Here is a 7254-nt window from a genome sequence, read left to right on the forward strand (position 1 = left end):
GAACAGGAGTTTGCAGCCAAGAAAGTAAGGATTTATTGAGATGGTGTCATGCCCAGAGTCTTAAGTAGCTTATGCTCAAAGACCTGGCTCCCTGATGGCTTCTAGGGGATGGGTTATATAGGGAAAATCATTAGTCATGGTGACTAAGGGAGTTAGGGTCATGGTTAGAGTTGTGGTTTCTACTGATTGGTCAGCACTAGGGTGTCTGGTCCTTACCTCAGGGTTGCTTCATCTGTTTTCACAATGATGTGGTCAGTGAGATTGTCCTGGAGCTGAAACAACTGAGGCCTACATGTTCCTTCTAGTTTGAAACTTTCTCTGTGGTTAACAGACCTGAGGCTGGTGCCAGCAGCGGGTGCGAGTGGTGGCTGTGAGCAGTGGCTGCTGCTCCAATCACCCATCAGGAGCAGGGGGAGGTGGAGAAGCCCTGAGGGGCAGCAATCAGGGCTGGCAGCCACCGCTCACACCTGCTGACGGCACTGAGCGGTCGGGGCCGGTGCCAGCAGCAGGTGTGAGCATCGGGCAGGACCGCGGTACGCAGGAGCAAAGAATTTCAGTAACCATCAGAGGCTTGCCCTGATGGCCCCACTCACCTGCTCCACCATCCCGCTGTGGCTGACGCCCGCCATGTTCCACATCTACCCCCTGGTGGTCAGCGCACATCATAGCAACCAGTTGTTCAGTTGTTCCATTTTTGGCTTATTTGCATATTAGGGTTTTATATATATAGATTATTTTTTTTAAATCCTCACCTGAGGATATGTTTTTATGGACTTTCAGAGAGAGAGAGAGGAGAGAGAAACATTGATGTGAGAGAGAAACATTAATTGGTTGCCTCCCACACCCACCCTGACTAGGGGATCGGACCCACCACCTTTTGGTGTATAGGACAATGCTCCAAACAACTCCACCACCTGGCCAGGGCTCATTGTGGTTTTAATTTATATTTCTCTGATGACTAGTGATGTTATCAAGTTAAATACAATTAAGAATGAAAAAAACTTTTTTTATGCAAAGATCTTTTCTCCCCTCTCCCCCCCCCCCCCCCCCCATTTATTTCCAAGAGAGAAAGGGAAAGAGAGAGAGAAACATTGATGTGATCCGTTGCCTCCTATACATGCTACAACTAGGAATCGAACCTGAAATCTGGGCATGTGCCCTGACAGGAATCAAACCCATCACCTTTTGGTACAAGGTATGACACTCCAACCAACTGAGCCACACCAGCCAGGGCTGAAAAACAGTTTTAAAGAACATATTCAGTAAAACTATGTAAAAAGAAAAAGATTGATCTCATTGTGGGATTCAGTATAATGGTTCCCTCTGGCAGGAGGATAGGGTGGGCTGGATGGAATATAGATTAGGTTATTGTCAGGATTCTGTGTCATGTTTGCTGCTTATTACATGATCAAAACAACAATTTTTTGCATCCTGTCTTGTCTGCTTCGCTCATTAAGAAACAGAATTGATTTCCCCACCCCTTAAATCTGGGCTGACCTTATGATTTGCTTTGACCAGTTAAAATTTCCTAGTTATTAGCTTGGAAACACACCAATCACACCTCACCCTAAATATGTTTTCCTTGCCAGTTTTGCTCAGTGGATAGAGCATTGACCCATGGACTGAAGGGTCATAGGTTCGAACAATTCCGGTGTAGGGCACATGCCCAGGTTATGGGCTCAATCCCCAGTAGGGTGCTTACAGAAGGCAGCCAATCAATGATTCTCTCTCATCGATGTTTCTATCACTCCCTCTACCTCTCTGAAATCAATAAAAATATATTTTAATAAAGAAAGAAAGAAAGAAAGAAAGATGTTTTCCTCAACCCATGCCCTCTTTGGAAATATACAAAATGCTAGGCTTTCTCTGTCCTGAATTTATCTGAAACTGTGGGGTAAGTTCACCATTCTGCACCTGAGTTTCCTCATCTGTAAAATGGGGTTATTGTACTACTTCATTGTTTATTAAGATAATTAAATGAATTAATGTTAGTAAAATGTTAAGAACAGTACCTGACATATAGCAAGGGTTTTATAAGATAAAATAATAAAATAATGTGACCAAAAATGAGTCATAGCTCTTGCAGTTTTATTAGGGAAATATTTTTATTTTACTTCTTTAAATATTTTTTATTGATGTCAGAGAAAGGAAAGGAGAGGGAGAGATAGAAATATCAATGATGAAAGAGAATCACCAATTGGCTGCCTTCTGCACTCCCTCTACTGGGGATCGAGCCTGCAACCCTGGCATGGGTCCTGACTGGGAATCGAACCCTGACCTCCTGGTTCATAAATCAAAGCTCAGCCATGGAACCACACCAGCTGGGCGGGAAACATTTTTATTTCGTTCCTGAGAAGTACGTATTTTTCACTGGGATCTGGTGACATTAGGATGAGTGTGGAGTCAGCTTGTATGCCATAAACTCTTCTATCCAAAAAGGTGTGGGAGACAACATCTTGTGGGTGGCAAACCGGTTTTTGAAAACTGACATGCAGAAAAGCACATGCTTCCTTTCTTGAGAAGCAATAGTAGAATATATTCTTGGTAGGTTGTGTGTAAATCAAATCCTAACATATAGCGATGTTACTTAAAGAACTATCTGGGGAATCATTCTTTAAGTGAAGAGGGCTTTTACCGGTATAAAGCAAATCAGTAGCCCTCTGAGGGACATTCAAATTTTGACTAGAGATGGACTGAATTTGTTTGTGTCTAAATCTGTCCACCCTGGGTACATTTCCCCCAGGGGACTCTGGTCCTCTCTCTTTCCAGTTAAATTTGGTGGAACCAATGTTGTGCAGGTTCTAAAATTAGGCCTCAAGAGAGCTTTCACTCTCACCTTGAAACCCTTATTTATTATTCTCCAAGTTTGCTGATTTGGCTGATGGTTCTGCTGAGATAAGCTGGGCCTGGCTAGGCTCACTGATATATCTGCAATCAGTGGCTCTGCTCATCTTGGCTGGGCTCTCTCATCCACGGAAGGAAGGATCCGAGCAGGGACAAATGGGCTGAGTAGGTTCTACTTCCCATGGCCTCATCCTCAGGCAGGTTAGCTTAGACTTGTTCTCATGGCTGAGGCAGGGTTTCAAAAAAGAGAGAGAAAACAATTCTCTTGCTGCCTAGACTCAGAACCAGCACAATGTTCTTTGCACTGTTTTCTATTAGTTAAAGTCACAAAGTCAGGCCAGACTCACAGGGGTGGGAAAATGGACTACACCTTCTGAAGGGAGAAGCTACAAACTCTCTCTTAACTCAGAGGTAGTAGGGGCCTCTGAGGTGGCAGTGGGGCTCAAGAACTGAGGGCAAAAATCTGACCGTGCTTTGAAAATTATCAAGTGTCCCACAGACAGTGATTCTGTGTGCGGTGTCCTACCTGACCTGTGTGACAGTGAGTTCCTTAGAACTGGGCTGGGCCCCCCTCCACACCTCCCTTTCAGTACTGAGGAGAGACTCACAGAAGTGAAAGGAAACAGAGGCAAAGCAGTTACTGAGGACAGAGGCACACACACTGTTCTCTCGTCCCCAGAACAAAGACAGACTTCAAACCCTCTGGAATCTGAGAAGCTCCCTTCTGCAAGCTTTCTTTCCACTCCTTGCAGCCCCGCCCCCACTTCGAAGGGAACTTGGCTAGGTAATACCTGTCTTTCCATTTGGCAGCTGAGGGCACATTAGGATGACTTGCTTAGAGTCACCAGCTCATGGGGAGAATCCCCTATCCTGCTCAAGGAACCCACCAGGCCTGCTTGAGGGACTGTAGGTAAGAGTAACCCTCCTTTACATGCAACATCTGAGTGCAGGTAGATGCTGTTCAGATTCACGGTATGGTGTGGCATTGGATCATAGATGCTTTCCTGATAACACAACTGGAGCCCTGGAAAGCCATCCCCACCGGATCCTTGCACCATCCTGCTCTTCCACTCCATTTGCCTCTGCCTCCAGCTTGCCTCTCCCCACACCCTCCTCCTCATTGCCTTCCCAAAACACTGGTAGGAATGTATCACATCTCTGATTAAAATAATGAGCTAATGTTTACTGAGCCCTTATCATGGGCCAGATGCTGTTCTAAGCTTTATAATCTTCACAATTCTGCAGATGAAGAAACAGAGGCACAACAGGTTAAACTGACTCATTCAAGGTTACCCAGTAATTAAGTGGCAAAGTTAGTATTTGAACTCAGGCAGTCTGGCTGCTGAGATAGGCTTTCTCAGGTCAGAAAGCCCCTCTCTGTACATTTCTATTTTTCAAATACTAATATAATGAATAATATGCATGGATTGCTTACTATTGCTAAGCCCTGTTCTGGCTGTGTTACATGTGCTAAGTCATTTTATTCTTACAATAGTACTAGATCATTGGGGTATAATATTATTAATCTCTCTACATAAAAGCCTAATATGCAAAGTGTCCCCTTGGGAGTTAGACCGGGAGACTGGGAGTTCGATCACTCCCTATGACGTGTGCTGACCACCAAGGGTGGCATGGAACAAAGGAAGGCCCTGGCCAGCAGCCAGAAGGCCCTGAGCAGCCCTGATTGCCGGCCAGGCCTAGGGGCACTACCCATGCACAAATTTTGTGCACCAGGCCTCTAGTATATAATAATTATCCTCATTTTACAGGTAAGGAAATTGGGGCACAGTCACATAACAAAGATGGGTTACCAGACACTCCAACTTCAGAGCTAAGCTTTGAACTGTGTTGTCTGGCTTCCCCCAGGCTGTGCAGGCCGAGGTCCAGCAGCCAAGGCTCTTTGGGTTCATGCAGCATGATCTCTGAATTTCCACCAAAGCATGCCTTTTGTTTCTTGGTCTATGCATGTTTTTATCCTTCCCAACCAGACCTTAAGCTCCACAAGGCCAGATTTGAGGTCTGGTACATGTCTCTGTTTTTCCAGTTCATAGTAGGAGTCAGTAGATACCTGTTGAGTTGAACTACAGAATACCAGAGCTGACTTGTCTTGGGACCCTCTCTCAGAGTGAGACAAGTCAGTAAGCCAGTTCAAGTGGAAAAGGGAACCTGAGACAGGTAGCTGAACAAACTGACAGCCATTTACAGCAGGTACAGAAGGTCACCTCCCTAGAAATAACATCCAGACCTCAGTTGAATTTCAGCTCCAGACCCAGAAAAACAGCAAAACCAGGTAGGTGACACCAAGACCAATTGCAATGAAGATCATAACTCTGAAGTACACCTAGAAAACTGATGCATATTCTGTTGAAACCTTCCTCTAAGACCTCCCTAGGATTTTCACCTGTAAGAGAGAGATAAAAGCCTCAAGACAAAGGACCCAGAGTACTTTCTCCTTCCCAGGAGTACCACTTCTTCCCCCACAGGCGTGCATCTCCTAAACTAAGGGACCCCATGAGGCTTGCAATCAGGGCAGCAATTAGGCAGTGGCAGTTTATCCCTGGCAACCCCCCTGAACCTGTCCCCAAAGCCCCCTTTTTCTGACTTCTTAGCCAAAGTAGCCCAGCTTAGGCTCATTTCCCCAGTCTTTCCTTGTTTCACTGCCTCCAACTTTAATAAATGTCCTCTAAAATTTGCCTGGCCTCGTGTTGTGAAATTTTTCCTGCACGAAGTCAAGAACCCACACACTACCGAGTGGCCCTAGGCAGACCTACTTAGGGCCAGGTCTCCTTTCTGGTAACAAGAGGCATGGAGTGATCACCCACTGTGATCTGAACATTAGATACCATCTGTTTCTGATTCAAGGTTTGTATGCCTGATGCTTCAAAAGGCCAATATTCAAGACATCAGAGTTTTTAGTAAGGAAAGGTGTATTGATAGAGAAGTTGCTGCCAGCTCAAGAAGAAGTTTCCCAAACCCATATTAAGAGCTCAAAATTCAGGCTTCTTTTATGTCAAGGGCAGGGAGAATGGGTGTAGGAAGAGGTATATGACACCCAGGTGCCAACATGGTTCCAAAGAAGAGAGCGCAATCTCAATCTCTTTGTTCCTTAGTCCTGACCCCCACTGATCTGAATCCAGTCTTGAGGCTCCTGCAAATCTTTACCAAAAGTTCAAGGCTCAAGCAGAAGTTGTCTAATAATTAGCAGGCCTATGGCAGGAGCTATTCATCTGAAGGTCATGGTAGAAATGCAGCCTAGAATTAAGATAGAATCAGAGCCTGGTCAGCATGGCCTTGGTGTTCATAAACCAATATTGACCTATGAACCAAGAGGTTACAGTTTGATTCCCAGTCAAGGCACATTGTCTGGGTTATGGGTGTGCAGGAGGCAGTGGATCAATGATTCTCATCATTGATGTTTCTATCTCTCTCTCTCCTTCCTCTCTGAAATTAATACAAATATATTTTTAAAAAGAGAATCAGAGAGTGAGCATTTCACTCTGTTACAAGCCCAGGACTTGTTGCTTTGGCCTCAAGACCCTATCCAGATCCTCCAGATCCTTTTTGTAAATTAAATCCTGTTCAATATGCTCCCAGGAAGCTACTACTTAGAGAAACCATTATCACAGGAAACAAACAGAAGTGAATATTTTGTTAATGGAGTTCCTAAATTAACAAATTTTGGCCCAACTCATGACAAGTTAACAATTTGGTGATTAAGCCTCAGGAATGGCCAGTTTTCCCATAACTATAATCTTATTTTCTCCATCTTGAAAGGGCGAAGGGGTCATTTACAAAAGAGAAAATTAAGTTACTCAAGGTCACCCTCAAGTGATGAGTGACTCAAAGGCCAGAATCCCTTTATTACATAGGGAGATGGGGGGAGGTGACCTTGCAAGACCTTCAGGTTAGAGTTTCTATCGCCCTGCCTCTGTCAGCTCTCCTAGGACAAATGAGGTCTGGGATTTGAAACTACAAAGGGTCATCCGTGATGAGCTGGAACTCAGCAGCACTCAACAGGGATTGAAGACTTAGAAACACAAGGCCTTAGGCCCCTCTGGAATTTGTTCAATGGCCTGACAGTGACTCTAAAAGCCCTCAGGTCCAGATTCTTTCAATAACATTCAAAGTTTTCCATCGTGGGCCTTTAATGCAGTCACTAAACACTTATGGAGGGCTTACTGTGTGCCAGGCAATGCTTCGCCTGTAAAGGACCTCACAAGACTCCTCCTAACAATCCTGCGAGGTGGGCATTATAGCCAGTCCCCTTTTAAAGATAAAGGCACAGATTCAGAGAGGTGTTTCAGCAAATAGCATTTCCAGTGTCAAGGCACTTTCCTATACCCCATCCTACAGGGCTCACTTCCAGGGGCAATGATGGTGGTACTACTTCATGCGTAAGAGCAATGGTTT

The sequence above is a fragment of the Myotis yumanensis genome, unplaced genomic scaffold (assembly GCF_028538775.1).
Source record: "Myotis yumanensis isolate MYYU_CA2020_CCGP unplaced genomic scaffold, mMyoYum1.0.hap1 SCAF_2, whole genome shotgun sequence".
In the NCBI taxonomy this organism is placed as follows: domain Eukaryota; kingdom Metazoa; phylum Chordata; class Mammalia; order Chiroptera; family Vespertilionidae; genus Myotis; species Myotis yumanensis.